The sequence below is a fragment of the Ascaphus truei genome, chromosome 1 (assembly GCF_040206685.1).
Source record: "Ascaphus truei isolate aAscTru1 chromosome 1, aAscTru1.hap1, whole genome shotgun sequence".
Lineage (NCBI taxonomy): Eukaryota > Metazoa > Chordata > Amphibia > Anura > Ascaphidae > Ascaphus > Ascaphus truei.
Genome location: NC_134483.1, coordinates 313,600,916 through 313,619,661, shown reverse-complemented (window position 1 = coordinate 313,619,661; position 18,746 = coordinate 313,600,916).

The following is an 18,746-nucleotide window of genomic DNA, read 5'->3' as shown; positions in this document are numbered from 1 at the left end:
CAACAAAGTGTCCCTTAGTAGTGCACGACTCCACCCTACGCGCGTTTCAACTTGTTAGTCTTCCTCAGGGGCTAAGTATATATTAAAGCACCAATCTGCCATTTTGTGCATTATATTATATATATCTTTTTTTCTTTTTATTTGTTAGGAGATCACTTCTTGCCTTTCCCAACACTGTTTTCATTTTTGCTGATGCTTTGTTTAGGATATATTAGTGTTTTATATAGCTAATGTTCGGGAGGCTAAAATAAAACTCTCCGCATAGCCCAGGGCAGTCTCAGACACTGGCGATCAGGAAAACCCTGATTTTTAACACTGCATTTTAAAAAGAAAAACTTAAAGAGCAGGACATGCTCAGGGGGCAAGATACTAACATAATATGAATTAAACTCAATATTCTTCGTAAATGAAACTCAAATAGGCTTCAGAGGGGGAGTGCTGCTTTAATATCTGTGCTTCAAAATTAAAAGTCTAACTTCAAATGAACTCTTATTCCTTGTGGGTTTTTTTCTGACATTTTGATACAGTACACTCGCCAGTCAGGAATGATGTCTAAATGTGCAAGTTGAAGACTGAGGTTGTTGAATGTGTATATTTTGCTGTATCTTTAACACATCATAAACACTTATCAGTATCCCAATGCTCTGCATTTTACAATGTGGCAGTGAAAGTATGTTACGCAATCTCATGCCGGTAAGAATAAAGCTCAAAAGTTGAATGTTGAATGTAGACTGTAGAATGCAATACATTTAAAAAAAAAAATCATAAATGCATTGTAGAAATAGACCAAAGGTTACATTGGTCATAAACAGTGTTCAACGTGTGATGGCACTAGGTCGTACAGTACTGAACCACTACTTTTTAATATACAACTTCAGATTACCACTGTTTATTTATTGACAGACTAATAATGGTTCTACTTTCTATTTGAAAAAAATATATTTTTTGTAGGAAATCCCTTTCTCTTTCTAATTTGTAAGTATAAATGATCTATACATAGTTTAAATATTTAGAAGATATGGTTTTAAAAGTTTTCTCCAATGCTAAATGTAGAGTTTAAGGGACTTATTATATATGGAGTCAATGGGGAATTGTGTCTGAACACAGCCCGATAGGCCACTTCGGCACATATAGCATAAGCCCCTTAGTCAGGTATATATATCAATACTTTATTTTGAGCCACTTTGACCACTGTTGATGAAGCTATAGCAGTTAATATCTACAGACTGGAAGCTAATGTCTTTGACTAGTTGTGAAGCATATGCAATATAATTTTTATTTGTACAGTATTTATATTAAATAATGACATTGGGATGCAGAAAATATATTAGCTGCGGGCACAGGGCACCTGCTTGATTCAGGTGCATTGCTAAATTTCCATTACCGTAATGATTATTGGAGATGTGCAAAACTGTTAAAATGCATTGGCTAAATTTTAAGGGTTACATTACTTTCTTTAGTGAGTACAGTTTTACTATTAATGTGACGTTAACTGAGGTTAACGTAACAGTAAATGGCCTAAGAGTTTAGGGAGTCAGGGTCTTTGTGCCATTAGACTCCTTCAGTTGAGATTTCATTGTGACTTTTGGTTTAGAAACCTCAAATACATCTTATTTGTATTATCTTAAACATGCATGAGGATAAAAAAAATTCCTTTGAAATGCTTCCAACTAGGAAATTAGCCAATTGCTTTTGCTAAAAAATAATAATAATAATAATAATAATAATGGTGCTTTGCACCTGAAGTCCCTCAATGTTTTCCTTCTCACTCAAACAAAACAGAATAAAAAAAGGTTGCAAGGGTGGAACTTGGGACCATTGCTTCTACATTTTAATAGAGTAATTATGCGCACTTATATTAGCTACGAAACATTTTACAGTTTTGTAGACGTTGTAAATGTGATTGCCTAGAGAACAGAGAAACAGATATTGAAATTCTTGCTAAATTTGAGTATCAATGATGCATTACATTAGATGGTTGGTTATCTGACCTAAACGGGACCAATACCGTGTTGGATAACAGAAAATGACGTATAATGCGGAAAATATTAACTGACATTTGCACCCTCCCCTTCTCACTTACCAGGCATACTGGCGAAAGCAGAAGAGGACGACTGAAGACCATGGCAGCATAACAGGAGGAAGACAACTAGCAGCTGGAGAAGAGGACCATGTCAGCGGAAGAAGAAGTTGAGACAGCGGGCAGCGGAAGGAGAAGATCTATAATCGGAGCAGCAGCAGAGCATCACAGGAGAACAGCAGGGGAGGAACGCGAAGTAACACAGGCAGACACTGGAAGTCAGACACCGGTCAACTTCCGGTGTTACAGTGTGTTCCTCCCCTGACGTTCTCCTGTGCTGCCCTGATCCTGCTCTGATTATATGTCTTGTCCTACTGCCGCCCACTGTCTCACCTTCTTCTCTCCGCTGACATGGTCCTCTTCTCCTGCCGCCAGCTGTCTTCCTCCTGTTCCGCTCCCCAGTAAGCCTGGTAAGTGAGAAGGGCGGGATGTCGGATAAAACGGAGTGTCGGTTAACCGAAAGTTGGTTAACCGAGACTCTAATATAATTAGAAATGTGACAATGTGTGCTTGCTTGAGCTTTAAGATTTCAGACTAAGAATCTCCTTTTGAAATAACACTATATTGAGAAGGCCGTATAGTACAAGCATGTACAAATTGGCAATAGTTTAGCCAGTGTTTAAACGGCTGTCTGTATTTCAATCATTTTCTCTTATCCTGCATATATTATAGCAGTGATTCTCAACCAGGGTGTTTCTTCCCCACCCCCCTTTCAATATGTGCATCGATACAATCCACAAAATGATAAATAATTAGCTACGTTGCCGGTTAATCCGCTCTCCTGTGATCGATCGGTGAAGATTCGGCTCACAGGTTCACCAAATGGCTGTCAGTACAGCAGAAGAGGACCCAAGATGCAAAGTTCTGCGGGGGAAATCATGTGAGCAGGCAGTTACTAGTTACAATTGGTGCAATGCTAGAGAGTGCAGGGTTCAAAAGGGGTGTGCCATAGCCTGTTTCAGAAGGGGAAGGGGATGTGACTTTATAAAGGGTTGCTATAGGAACAAAAAATGTTTGTTACATTATAATACATTATAAAAATGTCATTCAGAGTGGTTTAAAAAAAAATGCTACAAGTATTTTCTCATAGTACAGAACAGATTTATTTGAAAAAAAAGGTGTGTGCGCTATTTTAAGTGAAACTTCTTTTGTCTTGTCACATAAATTGTATTTGTGATGGTGATGTTTTTAATTAAAAATTAAAACACAATTTCAGTGACAAAATGCAAAGAAGTTTGACTTAGGCCTGGGACATGGTTGCACAGACCCCGCTGAGCCGCGCTGAGCAGATGAACTTACCCCCTTCATCTGTAATCAGCGCGACTTTAGTATCCCCTTCCGCATGCGTGCGGAGGCTCAGCAAATTGAAGGAGACAGCCAGATTTAAAATTTCGGCGCTGAGGGGAGCGGAGGAGCGGTCACGTGACCGCAACCATCCAATGGGAACGAGGGACTAGCCCCGCCTCCCGCCACGCCTCCGCTCCGCCTCCGTCACGCCTTCGCCCCGCTCCCAAAGCGCGCTCACTGCAAAAAAGCACCAGCTTGAGCTGGCGAGGCAGAGCAGGAGCACGGCTCAGCGCAGCCCGAGGCACCATGCCCGCAGCCTTAGAATGTGCATGCTCGGCACACTACACTAATTGCCGAGCAGCAAATTGCACTTCTATATTTATACCAAATGTGAATTCCTTGTGTTTTTGTGTCTGTGACTGTGTGTGTGCGTGTGACTGTGCTTGACTATCTGTGTGTGTGTTACTCTGTGTGTGTGTGTGTGACTCTGTGTGTGACTATGTCTGTGTGTGTGTGTGTTTGACTCTGTTTGTGACTATGTGTGTGCCTCTGTGTCTCTGTTTCAGCACCGAGATCTCGGGGGACACAGCTCTCTCACAGCTCCGTGGCACAGTCCCTCCCTTCTTCCTACCACAGCCTTGTTGCAGGGTCTCCTTTTTCCCCCTGCCCGGTGTTGCCCCGGCTTGGTTTTCCCCCGGCTCCTCTCCTTCCCCTCAGGCCGGCATAGGCCCACGGCGTGCATTCCGTGATGCGTTTTCGTTACCACCAATGAAATTTTCCCCATCAAAACCATGTAGCAAAGAGTTTTCACAAAACACGCGTAGAATATTGCTTGGTCTGCAGCTTTAAGGGATTCACAAAACTGCACCTTTCAACTTACAGTAAACATAGGAGATAATGGGGGAGAGGCAGGGTTGCAGACCTGTCTGAGACATGCGAATGTGCTCATCAGTGATATTTTCATGTGCTGCAACAGAAACATTAGATTCAAATTGATAGACCAAAAGCACGACTCACCTGTCTTTGAGTGGGTCCACTGATTTTGCATCTCTTTGACCCAAGCGTAGCTGTACAAGGGAAAGGGAATAGGTGGTATGATAGCTTTTATTGGACCAAGTAGTTGACATGTTTCGAACCTCTCAGGGTCCTTTATTGGGCACGGCAGAAATATAGAAACACAATATTATATACAAGAGGGATATCTGGTTACAATGGATGTTGAGAGGAAGTGGGAAATAAGATAAGATAGAAACAGGTAGCGCGATGTGAAAATGAACAGTAATCTATTGAAATGCAAAGGCGGCATAGGCAGTAAGGAGACGTGAGGAGGGAGTGGAATGGGACAAGACAGTGTATGTGCATAAATATCTATGTAGTGGGGTTCCCCTGGCTCCACCTTGTTACCTCCGCTGCAGGGGTATTGCGAGTGCCGCCGGAGCCAAGCGGCAGACCGCCGGCAATGTCTGGAAGGGGGGGGCTGAGCTGGAGCACTCTGGTGCTTCGGAGGCTTCGCGGCGGCCCGGCAAGCACAGGGCACCGCCATGTTGTATCGTTGCGCATGCGCAGTGCAGATGTGCAGATGTGCGGTGGGGCACCCCTGGTAGGTCGCGCATGCCCAGTGTAAGTGCGCAAACGGATGGCCAATAGAGAGGAGGCTCTGAGATGGGACTACAATGGGACTACAATTCCCATCAGCATCAGCAGGTACACATGATGCCAGGGAGCGAATAGGAGTGAAGGATTGCTGGCAGGAGGAAGGGGAAGCGTGCAGCAGAGACCACACTAGCAAGTGTGTCCTGGGAGTGCAAGGGGATAGGAGGTGTGTATTGCAGGGTGTCAGTGACCCACTGCATAGGCCAGGAATCCCCCCAGTGCAGGCCCTGAGTCACCACCAGCTTGTGGTACTGCAGGGAACAGCCATACCCTTTACTGATATTAGCAGACAGGGACACAGTATTTTTCTGCGCTGTTTGGCGATCGGTGGTTTGGGATCAAGCTACTGGACGCAAGTGAGGACTCGTGAGAGACTACGCTGGATCCGCGGATCCTTTTTGAAGTACAGTTACCGGGTGCTGGAGCGCCCGGAAGGTATTATTATTAAGTGCACCAACACCGGTACCTGCAGGCGCTGATCCCGCCTTGGGGGAGGGTTCTTTGGGGACACTGGGGGTTTGAGTGACCAAGGAAATGGTCCAGTACATTGGACACGGTGTGGGGTGCACACGGTGGTGGGTAAGGGACAGTACTCACAGGTGGAGTGTCGCAAGGCCACTGATATCTGATTATTGATTTGCTATATATATACACATATGCACTGTGGTTATATGTGTGATATTCGTATGTTCTTGCTCTGCATTAACATAAAAGTAAAAGGTTACAATATTGTGGATTATTATTGTTATTTTTGTCCAGGGGAATCGTGCTTATTGGGGATCCTGGGCAAGTTGAGGCGCTGCCAAGTACATTTTGTTGCCCCAGGCTCCCAGTTAGTGGAGGTCCAGATCTCGCTGAGCCAACAGGTATATACAGCACTAGTAATCTTTCTATGTCAGCAGGAAAGAGTGTTTCATCTATTTACCCAAAATCACTATTTTAATGTCTGGTTATCTATATCAAGAATTTCACTTTAGCCAAAATAAATAGGAGTTAAAGAAGCACTCCAGCTTAGCACTCTTTAGTTGCCTTTACATTTTACTTTAGGTAATGACATACTTACCGGTAGTTATTCCTCTCAGTAGAAAATAGGACTACTGTATGTATATGCCACATCATGGGCATGTTCTTTTGCAAACTGAACTGTGTAAGATCTTCCCACATCTCGCTGGCTAATGTAAGGATGGTTACTGTGTGTGTTATTTACTGCAGCTCTGACATTAATAGCTAATGTATATTTATCCAGACAATTAAAGTGTGTTGTACTGTATTGCTGTAGATTATTTTCATGGGTTATATGTTATCAAACAAAAGTAAAATAACTGTAGCTTTTCTACATCATGCAGTCTAATTCACCTACTAAAGGACTAAAGGAATTTACTAAGCAGGCTTCCCTTTCCAAACTAGCACCCAAACCACACTGTTAACCTCAAGCACATATACACAGCAGGTTACACCATTTTTAAAATGTTCAAAATATGAAAATACTTTGTAGGTCATACCTAGGAGCTATGAAAAATGAAACATGAAATACAGTGAATGTAATATCCAGAAATCACCTTTGCAGTCTGCAGGCCGTCACTGTTTTATGCGCTTGAATGCATAAAGAGGCTACAGTGCATGGAGATTCCCCATTAATTTCCCAAACTTCTGCTCTTTCCGGAACAGCTCACTGCTACTGAGTAAAACACTAGGACAGGTAGAAGTGGTAATAGCAGGTCTGTCTACATGTGATGTTCTTAGTGCATTGGGACACTGGTATCAATGGTTGATATTGTATGACAAACGCTAACACATCTTTATGGATGGTGGGGGTTGTCCACTCAAATGTCTTACTCCACTTACTGTTCTAAATGCGTGCGTTAAGTGGGTTACAAGATGATTTCTTTTTGACTATACAGTTGCAACATATTACCTAAAACAACCTAAAATCTCAATACCAGTTATTTAACTGCAGTCAAACTGCAAAAACTGGTTGGGCCATCAGACAACATGAAGATTGTGTACATGGCACAAATAAATTATACACTATATGGACATATAAAACTAATCAACCAGTGTTATTAACTGTGTTACACCCTTCTACAATACACCTTTGGGGAAGGGAGTATCAGTGTTGCTATAATTGCTTGCATTTGACTATCAGATTACACATCTATTGCACTACATTAAATAATATAAATGTGTAACCTTGCAGATATTGTCTATGCTTAATTTCTTTATCTCTTGTCTGTCCTTTTTAGCCAATTTAAAGAAGACTAGTAGGAAAGGACAAAGAATGGCCTACTGATGTCAGTCTGTCTGAAGTGCGAAGAAAACAGTTTGAACTGCAGTGCCACGTGTAACTTTGCGCTTTATTTCCATATACCCCAGGTACCAAAATCAGATTGATTTGGAAACTCAATTTTCTGTCATTGCTATATTGTAAAAAAATGAAACAATTATTGGGATGGTAGGGACAGCCAGACATATAAAAGGTTAAACCCGCTAGCTGCCCCTGCCCATCAAGATAGCGATCTATTTAATAGGTTAACCTAGCCATGTTAGGTCGCCAAAATGTTTTGTTTTCCCCATGTAGGACAGTTTATTCCCGTTGTGTATTCTGATGTGTGCATTTTGATAGGTTTCATTGTGTTGTGAGCTCGTAATTCACTTAGCCTGGCCAGCACACAATCAAACCTTGGGTGGTTATCTGTTTGGGGCTAGGTGAGGTGCTTGAGAACACTGGGTAAGTGGGAGAGGGCTTGGACTCATGTTGGTGGAATATGAACAACGGGTGAACCATGGGTTAACCCACCAGGCGCTCAGAAAAAGAACAAAGCTGTTAGCTGGTATACTGTATAAAATATAAACTTAGGACAGTGGTCGCAGCAAACCCCCAGCTGAGCAATCAAGTATTTGTATAAAATACATATTTCTCAGCAACTGGCTTATGATAAGCACCAATGAAGTTTGAGACAAAGCAAAGATAAACTCACGGCTGGGGGATGTAGTATAACAGCTGAGACATCCTCTTGATGGTGAAGACCACTGATCCTGCTGCAGGAACTCCTCTTTGTGACGAAGTATATGACCGGCACTTTCTTCAGCTGCCAACCCTGCACCCGCTCCGTCGCGGTGGGTGGTCACGTGACCGGCGGCAGTGTCGGGACTTCCGGGTTCGGCAGAGGAGCAGGGGAATATCAGCAACAACCCGGTGTGCAGGCTGCAATCAATAGCACAATGGAAATCCTCGGCCTCTGATTGGCTCAGTGAAGATAATCTTTTTGCAGATTGGTTGGCACCCAGTTTTCCATGGTTTCAGATTGAAGCCGGGAAAATATGTACACCTACGCTGACTAGAGCTTCAAGGTTATCCAGTGGTTCATAGCTAATCTTGGTGTCAGAGACTAGCAGGTAATTTGATCGGAGAATCGAGAGGCAGCGCCCAGCACCTAGCAAGCTTGGATTCCGCCATAACCCCCTATTTTGGTGAGTTCAACCTGTACAGTGTTTGTGCATTGGGTTGCTCCTGTTGGTTCCAGACGAAATAAACTTATTTTATTTAACTCCTCATTCTGTTTGGTGCTCGCGATCGCTGTGTAACTATCTGGTCTTCTGTGAAAAGTATTATATCAGTATGAAATTATTCACCTATTATGTACATATATATTTAGAGAACCACTGAAATGAAAATAACTGCACAATGCATCATATCGGCAGAGAGAATTTATTAACATTTTCTTAAGCCTATATATAACCTGCCGTCACTGTCGGAAAATTCTATCGTTCATTCCTGTCTACTCATGTGCTCTTTTCCTCCCTTGCTTGGTTTTCTATGTCGTATGGAATTTGGGGCTGGGGGGGTGGTTTATTGGGTTAGTATGTATGTGTGTCATCTAGTTCAACAGCAGTGGAGCAGTTGCTCTGAGGATTTCTGGCATCTAAAGGGAAATAATGTGTATTTAAACTTCCCCTGTAAGGATTCTGCTTGAAACGTGCCGGCTTTTCACTTCGGTCCAGGTTTTCTGTCTCTCCTGCCCTTTCTGCTCTCTGTTGCCATTTTGGGTACTGGCAGCCTGCTTTTTAAGGCTGCAGTTACCATAGGGAGTCGCCGAGCAAAGTTCTGTGTGTTTGCAGCTCCTGTCGGTCTTTGCAGTTACGCCTTATCCTCTTGCTTGTTTCGAATTCCTGTTACTGACCCTGGACAGTGACCTTGACCTCGCTGCCATCCGCCTGCCCTGACCGCCGCTTGCCTCCTCGACTTTGCACCTCTGCCACCAGCCCTGACCTCTGCCTGTCCCCTGGACTTTGCAACTCTGCCGTCAGCCCTGACCCCTGCTTCCATACCGACTACGGATACTCTTACAGGACTCTGTCCCTGGGTTGTGGTCGGTTTATTTGTATCCCTACCTCAGCCCTGCGGGTCCGCCTCATGATTTGAGATGAGCCAGCCCAGTTCTGGAACAGCATTCTTTGGACAAATGAAACTAAGATCAACCTGTACCAGAATGATGGGAAGAAAAAAGTATGGAGATGGCTTGGAACGGCTCATGATCTGAAGCATACCACATCTTCTGTAAAACACGGTGGAGGCAGTGTGATGGCATGGGCATGGATGGCTTACAATGGCACTGTGTCACTAGTGTTTATTGATGATGTGACAGAAGACAGAAGCAGCCGGTTGAATTCTGAAGTGTTTAGGGATATATTGTTTACTCAGATTCAGCCAAAGTCAGCAAAGTTGATTGGACGGCGCTTCACTTTACAGATGGACAATGACTGAAAACATACTGCAAAAGCAACCCAGGAGATTTTTAAGGCAAAGAAGTGGAATATTCTGCAAGGGCCGAGTCACTCACCTGATCTCAACCCGATCGAGCATGCATTTCACTTGCTGAAGACAAAACTTAAGGCAGAAAGACCCACGAACAAACAACAACTGAAGACAGCTGCAGTAAAGGCCTAGCAAAGCATCACAAAGGAGGAAACCCAGCGTTTGGTGATGTCCATGAGTTCCAGACTTCAAGCAGTCATTGACTGCAAAGGATTCTTGACAAAGTATTAAAAATTAACATTTTATTTATGATTGTGTTAATTTGTCCAATTGCATTTGAGCTCCTGAAATAAGGGGACTGTGCATGAAAATGGTTGCAATTCCTAAACGTTTCATACAATATTTTTGTTCAACCCCTTGAATTAAAGCTGAAAGTCTGCACTTCTATTGCATCTCGGTTGTTTCATTTCATATCCATTGTGGTGGCGTACAGAGCCAAAATTATGAAAATTGTGTAATTGTCCAATTATTTCCGTACCTAACTGTATATTAAGCCATTAATTTACATAGCGCTTCACAGCAGTAATACACGTGACAATAATATAAATAACAAATAATGCAAATAACACATAATGGGAAGAAGTGCTTTAGACATAAAAGTAACATTTAGTAAAGTAGACCCTGCTCCAAAGAGATTACAATCTAATTGGCAGGAAGACATAACGTATAGAGACAGTAGGAGGGCGTTCTGGTAAGTGCAACAGGAGGAGTACACAGAGCGCAAGAACTCCTCTCGTGGGTAAATGGAAGTTCACAGGAATCAGATCAACATGTATTAAAAGAAAAGAGAAAAGATCATGGTACAATACAGTTTAATTAACAAAAAAATCCTTTGAGCAGTGAGCTCCAGTACACTCACATGCTCCACGATCATTAAAAGCAGTTTAACCAACTCAGGGTTAGGAGCGACGCCTGCAATACAGCAAACACAGCTCACACGAATCCTCTGGGTAGGGACAGTCTCCTCTGCATCAAAACAGCGTCTGACATCACAAGACTTCCTCAGCTTTCCTCCAATGGTAAGGGGGGAGTAGCAGGATACAGAGTCAGCGTCAGCGTTGAGATCTTTACAGCGGGAGAACAGCTGGTTCGCAGAAAGCGGCAAGTGGCTCCACACGGCTCCACACAGCTCATGGGTCACTGCGCAATTGAAATTAACCCTACGCGTTTCATCCGGGTATTCGGACTTCTTCAGGGGTGCATGGATACAGACTCATCTCAAGACATTAAATAGTCCCCAAAAGGGGAGGGGAAAGGGCGGGTGCAATACATCATAGCACAAGCCATGCCCACAATGCAGAGATGTACACATACAGATAGCAGCCAATGTTAAATGGACACAAATAATGTATAATGGTACAAATACACAAAATTTATATAATAAAAAATATATACATAGAATTTATATAATAAAAATATAATAAAAATATGTATACGCAAATAGACAATTAATACAATAAGGATCCAGCTAGGACCTAAGTGGAGACAAAAAGGAAAATCAGCACAAGTAGTATAATAAAAATGTCATACAATAAAAATCAACGTATAAACTTATAAAAATAACGTATATTAAAAGTTGATATAAAAAGGATGTCAATCTATGTGCCCATAACAAGTATAGAAACACACATATGAACATCAATGTAAAAAGGAAACCAGATCAATATCGATGTTAAGACCTCTTGGCTTAAGTGTACGTAATTTATGTATCCAGAAGGTTTCTTGAGCTGTTTTAATACAGTGTCTGTAGTCATCTGTTTCTGTTGGCAGTACCTATATGTCACTACTTTATTTGGTTTAGTGACATTCAGTCAATGAGGATATCTACTATCTACCTAGCTGTTTGTGTGCTTACTACTGCCTATGTGCTGTGGATTTATTTCACAGTCACACTAGTTGCACCATGGGTGCTAGTCAATGGTGGCTGCACGCATGATGTTCACTCCCGGTAACATTTTGGGTGGTTCTGAATAGCACATATTAACAATAGGTGGACTCTATATTTTATTCGTTTGATTACATCATTCTCCTCATTGCTGTTACCATTTATTTGTTAATTGGTTTGCTACAGATTCAGAGGGTTTTTACCCTGACTATATGCACCATCAGTCCCATATACCCTACTATTATTAATTGTAGTTGTGGTTTTCCATCAATAAACACTGGTGACTTAGGTGCAGGTTATTTGTGATTTAATTTCTTTTTACATTTTTGTTACACAATTACCTGGTAATATATGTTTTAAGTAATTCTATTACAGATATATTTTAATTAGTGGTGTGCAGTTAAGTGAATTCTTTCAGGGGTCCAATCATTTTGTACTCCTTTTTTTCTGATTCACTTTCAGCTCACTGTTTGCACCCACCTCACGATTACCAATTTATATTTAGTTTATCATTTACTCAATTAGTATGATTTCGTGATCACTCCCTACTCCCTCCCTCTTTTCTACTTTCCCAGCATAACCACCCAAAATATCTAGATAAACACTTCAGATCATTCTTCCTGGCCTCGGCCCTTGGTGAGAAATAGGGGAGTGGCCATTCTAATACATAATAGACTACCCTTACAAGTTGTTAAGACCCATGTAGACGGTGACGGACGATACGTCATAGTGATTGGGATGATACACAGCCAAATGATCACTCTAGTCTCACTATAAGCCCCACGCGAGCAAACCCCGCAGATCTTCACGCAATTCTTTGACAAGTTACACAAAGCAGCACAAGGTTGTGTGCTCCTGGCGGGAGATCTCAATAGAACATTAGACCCTGACCTAGACAGATGCACGGGGACTAACCAACCACAGAAACATGACGTACTAACCATAACCCAAGGATTAAGAGACTGTCAGTTAATAGACATTTGGAGGGAGCAACATCCTACGACAAGAGAATATACCTTCTATTCGCACCCTCACGACAGATACAGCAAGATAGATTACTTCCTGATCTCTCATAAGGTGGTTCCAGTGGTTTCCCATACAGGGATCCATGACATTTCATGGTCAGACCACGCACCAATAGAGCTGCGGTGCACATTACGATCGCTGGACAGGCCCGGAGCGAACTGGAAACTAAATGAGCTGCTACTTAAAAACCCAATATCAGAACGGGAAATAGGAGATAAAATCAAGGAATATTTTGAGCTCAATAATGGAAGTGTGTCTTCACACTCCACGCTTTGGGAAGCCCATAGGGCGACCCTTAGGGGACTCCTAATGAATCTGGCAGCAAAAACAAAGAGAGTAAAAGAGGCTCAGATAAAGGAATTGCGAGAGAGAATAGCACACCTCTCCGCACATCACATAGACAATAAACAGAGCGACATCCTGAAGGAGCTCTCTGACACTAAAATTAAACTCAATCTGTTGCTAACCTCCAGGGCCGAAAGGGAGTCTAAGCGTAAGGTCTATGACAAGGCCAATAAGCCTTACTTGCCAACAAACGACATAATAGGCTCTCAAATTATTGTATCTCATCAATCCGAACAAAGGGGGGGGACCTTACCTCCAATCCTAGAGGAATAGTCGAGGAGTTCAAACGATACTACGAGATTCTCTACGACGGAGATAAGGTCAGCCACACACAAAAACTGGAGAGAAATTAAGGAAATTCCTGAAAGAGGCACAACTTCCCAAATTGAGCAGAGTGGAAAGGGATACACTGCAGGGGGACTTTACGATACAGGAGCTAACCGAGGTAATAAAATTAATCAAACCCGCTAAGGCCCCTGGGCCAGATGGCTTTTCAAATTTATATTATAAAAAATATCTTAAAATACTAGCTCCACATCTTCTGAAATTATTTAATGACATCTTTGCCGGGCAGGGGCCTCCTTCCCAGATCAAATGCTCCAGGCCTCAATCTCTCTGATTCATAAACCAGGCAAGGACCCAGTAGACTGTAAGAGCTACTGGCCCATTTCCCTGATGAACTCTGACATAAAAATCTTCTCTAAACTATTAGCCAACAAGGTGGGTATCGTCCTGCCCAGATTGATTCACCCGGATCAGGTGGGGTTTATCGGAGGAAGGCAAGCAGCAGACAATACTAGACGGATAATTGATTTGATTGATCTGGCCATAAAAAAGAGTATCCCGTCTATGATACTAAGTCTGGATGCAGAGAAAGCCTTCGATAGGATAGACTCGACCTATCTGAGAGCAACACTAGGGGCGTTTGGCTTTGAAGGACGTGTCCTGGAGGCCATATTAGCATTATATAACGGTCCTACAGCAAGGGTGCGACATCAGGGCTACCCCTCGGAGCAATTTAAGATTTGTAGCAGGACACGGCAGGGGTGCCCCCTGTCCCCATTGCTGTTTGCCTTATGTATAGAACCCCTGGCGGCACACATCCGCCTAAGCCCCGATATTGCAGGGATAGATGTAAGGGACCAATCCCACAAAGTGGCGCTGTACGCAGATGACGTGATCCTGACGTTGTCAAAACCACTTACCTCTCTGCCCAATGTCTTTGAGATTCTGGGAAAGTTCAATCAAGTTTTGGGGTTCAAAATTAACCAGACCAAATCCGAAGCCCTCAACATAAATCTGCCAAGACCGGTAGAGAAATTAATCGAGCTAAACTTCAATTTCAAGTGGCAAGCCTCCTCTATCAAATACTTGGGAATGTACATTACTAAAGACTATAATTCCCTTTATAAAGCCAATTACCTCAGGCTGTTTCAGACTTTAAGGGAGGATCTCAGGGTATGGGCGGGGTAGGGCATTTCCTGTTTTGGAAGAATTCACAGCATAAAAAAGAATCTCTTGCCAAAGGTGCTTTATTTGTTCCAGGCCCTGCCGATACCCTTGGTTCGGGCTGACATCCTCTCCTTACAATCTAGAATCATGAAATTTATCTGGCATAACAACAGCCTGCGAATTGCAAAAGGCATCTTAACAAGGCCAACGATAAGAGGAGGTCTAGCGGTACCTTGCTTGATGGCATATTATAAAGCAGCTCAATTATGCCAAATTATCCAGTGGCACTCAGATCTGTCTCTGCGGAGGTGGGTGGCGCTGGAGAGAGACTGCTGTGCTCCAGTTGAGCTGCACAATTTAATCTGGCTACCAAAAAGATGTGGTAACACAGTAGGGATGCTGCTGCAGGCCATGGTGAACTCTCTAGCGGTGTGGGGGAATACGAAATTTAGACATAACTTAACGACTAGGCACTCCTTGATGACTCCGTTATTAAACAATCCGGATTTCGCTCCAGGGATGACCAGTAATAATCATTTCATAATTTGGACGCAGTCGGGATACAATCGGCTGAAAGATCTGGAGGGGAGGAAATTTATTTAAACTTTCACACAAATTAAATCAGAGAAAGGCTTGCCAAATACCGAACTTTTTCGTTACCTCCAGATCAGAGCTTTTTACAATAAATTCCCAATTTGGCCAGCAAGGACCCATTTTGAGCAGCTGTGTTCTAGAGAAACAGACACAAGGGGACTTACCTCTAGAATGTACAGGGAGGTAATTTTGTCCTGAAGGACCTGATGAACCCCAACTGAACTACATGACAAAATGGGAGACAGACATAGGGGAGACTCTAGAGGACGAAGACTGGGCACACATCCTACAAGAGGCAGCCAAAAGCTCCATCTGCTCAACGTTAAAAGAGAACGCATATAAAATCCTGATGCGCTGGTATCACACCCCACTGAAACTGTCTAAATTTGTCAGCGGATACTCCCCGCTTTGCCCAAAGCAATGCGGGGAGGTAGCTGACTTACTACACATGCTGTGGTCCTGCCCGAAGGTGGTCCCGATTTGGGAAGACATTAGGGAATGGATACAAAGGATTCTCAATTTGGAGATCCCCCTGGACCCGTGGCTGTTCCTCTTGAGCAGGCGGATTCAGGGATTGCCAAAGTCGGAACACAAACTGGTTGCACATTTCGCAACCACCACCAGGTGCGAGATCGCAGCAGTGTGGAACCAGCAAGATCTACCAGTAATCCCCAGAATTAGGAACAGAATATGGCATGTCTGCCAGATGGAACAGTTGACGAGCTGGGTCAACGACACTAGCCTCAATTTCCTAAAAGTCTGTGCACCGTGAATCGCCCAGACAGACATCCCCGGGCTGGATGCCAGCGCAATTTTGCATTAATAACTATAGATGCGTTCTCTGGTGACTAAGCAGGACTCATGACTACGTAGCTACGAGACAGGTAGGAACCCTCCCAGCACCGAGAGACGCGAGAAAGAAACAACATAGGCGGAGACCAGCTAGCCACAACTAAATAGGCAGACGCCTGCCGACCCTGGACCTTCCAGCAGAATTCCCCCCCTCCCCCAGTGTGTATACCCGTTGTTGTCATGTCTTGGTCACGTCGGTTAGGTCTGTCCCATCCTGTGAGTATATGTTGTATGTCCAGTGTCGACTACGAAAGAACTCAACCCCAGGTCGCGAGGTGTGGGGTGGAAATGCTTATATGTGAATTATGATGTGAAACAATGGTCGGTGTTATAATGTTCAAATTGTATAACCTAATAAAAACTTTGAAGTTGAAAAAAAAAAAAGGCGATTGACCTAGAACGTGATGGCATCGTGCAGACTGCCATCACGGACGCGCAAAGTGAGAGAAAAGAGCTCCACCTGGAGACCGCATTGCAGCGCTCCAGCACATCCAGGCACTCATCAAGGTCAGCGAAATCAGTACAATTTAACGTGTCTAGTGTGACGATGGAGAGGATTTGGCCCGGGATTAAAGGGGTTACACCCCAATTGGCCACCCTCTAACCTCACCAGGGAGACAAGGGGTTAACTGGGCTGAGGCCCAGATGTGTGATTTAACCCTTGTCATAACCTGAAAATGTATATTCCCTGTTCCCCCATGTTTTATTGTTAATCAGTGTCTGCACCACACACACACTAGAATCCATCCGGGAGCACAAGGGTTAATAGTTCTTTAATGATTATAGCTCTATGTGTAGTTTTCCCGCCTTTTCAGGCACCATTTTGCAGGTCCCCATTGGCCGCCATTAGGGCTCAATGCATTTCAATAGAGAATTGTGCTGTTTTAGCCCTGTTTCCTGTAAAGACCAGCAGGTGGCGTCCGAGAGGGAGAGCGGCGGTTTCCCATTGAAAGTCAATGGGCCCATGGACTTCAATGGAGATTCCTCGACGTAACTTTCGAAGAACAAGTTGGCTGCCGTCCAGACCGCAAACCGCAAAGCGGATACAATGTCCTTTAAAAGAGTTAAAATCACTTGAGTCAAGTTCAACGTTAATTGGCGTGGGAATAAACAGTTCTAAGGCACCTACTGCTGCGGCCAAGTTTATTCGAGCATTTGCCCGTTCTTGGCCGCAGCAGTAGCCTGGCGCGCGCCCGAGTGTGACGGGCGCGCGCCGAAGCAGCGGAAGAGCGCCCTCCGATCGGGGCGCTCTCCCTACTGCTACCGGGTCCGCCGGGTCCCCCGGAACCCCCTGCCGCCGTCCCGCAGATCGCGGGACACCAGGGCTCCCTCGGGGAGCCCTGGACGCGCGTGCAGGGGGCGCAGGCTCCCGAAGACGCGTGACCGCGCGTCTATGACGCGCGGCACGCCGAGGGGCGGCCACTAGCAAGCCGGGAAATCTCCCGGCTTGCTGTACCGGCCACACTTTAATAAAGTGTGTCGGTAGTGTAGAAATAAAATTCTTTTTGCCCCTAGTTCCTAGGCTTCCCCCCAATCGACCACAACCGGGTCCCCGAATCCTGGACCCCCAATAAGGGTCGAACCAGATAGAGCGGGTCGCGCCATAGACTTTGCCGGCGGCGGCAGAAACGGCTCTGAAAAATGACTAAGTGTGAAATGCTGAATTTTAGGAATCCATATCTCCGGTTCCGGAGGGACCAGAGGATCAGGGTTTGGGGTATCTGTAGTCACTGCTCCGGCATCACTGCAGAACCATCCTTGACCCTCTTGAACCAACCCGACGGAGTATGGACCCCCTTGAAAGTTCGGGACTTTTACCATTGATTCCAATGGGAGAAAAACCGCATGGTAAAAAAATGACTAAGTGTAAAATGTTGAAATGTGTAAGTCCATATCTCCGGTTCTGGAATGCCCAGAGGGATGGGATTTGGGTGACATGTAGCCAAGGTTCTGGCTTTAATGCAAGCCCATTTCCAGCCCCCTCAGACCAACCAGACGGAGTATGGACGAATGTAAAGATTTGTGGATTTTCTCATAGACTTCAATGGCGGCGGTTCCCCATTGAAAGTCTATGGCAGGAAACCCAATTGACTACAACGGCGGAGTTGCTCCATTGAAACCCATGGTGGCGGAGCCCATTGTTTTCAATGGGGATTTAGTGAAAAGCTGAGATTTCTTTTTAGCGGAGATTTTTGTATTAAAGTGAAAAATGCTTTACTGTGCATTTGTGTATCTCTGGTTCCGAAGGTCGTAGCAAGTCTCTTTTTGGACCATATGGTGTCCCAGTTCTGGCAATGAGAACTGGGAAGTTTGGACCTGCTAGACCCAACAGAACCGGATAGTTTTATGTTTAATACTGTGTCCCAAGGTATGGACAAAGACCCAGAGGAAATTCTTTTGCATACCAGGATAGCAGATGGCCCTAGAGGCGACCCAATGTCTAGGACTTAAGTATTGTTCAAAGGGCTTTGTCACCCTCCCTGTTTACCTGTGGGCGGAGAAGGCTCAAACCAGAGCAGTTTTTAAGTGTTCCATTTAACACCTTCCAACAAAGGTTTTCCTGCCAGAAATCCAAATGGGTAGACGGGCTGGCATTCCATTTACATATGTGGGGCTACAGAAATGAGACCCCAGAGTTCTACTGTGCCTGTGTCAACTAGCAGGGGGGCATGTATCAAAATGTCTTCCCACGTTAGTGAGTGGCTGGAGGTAATTGCAAACCAATCACAGGTACTTTGTGTTAAGGATAGAGGGAC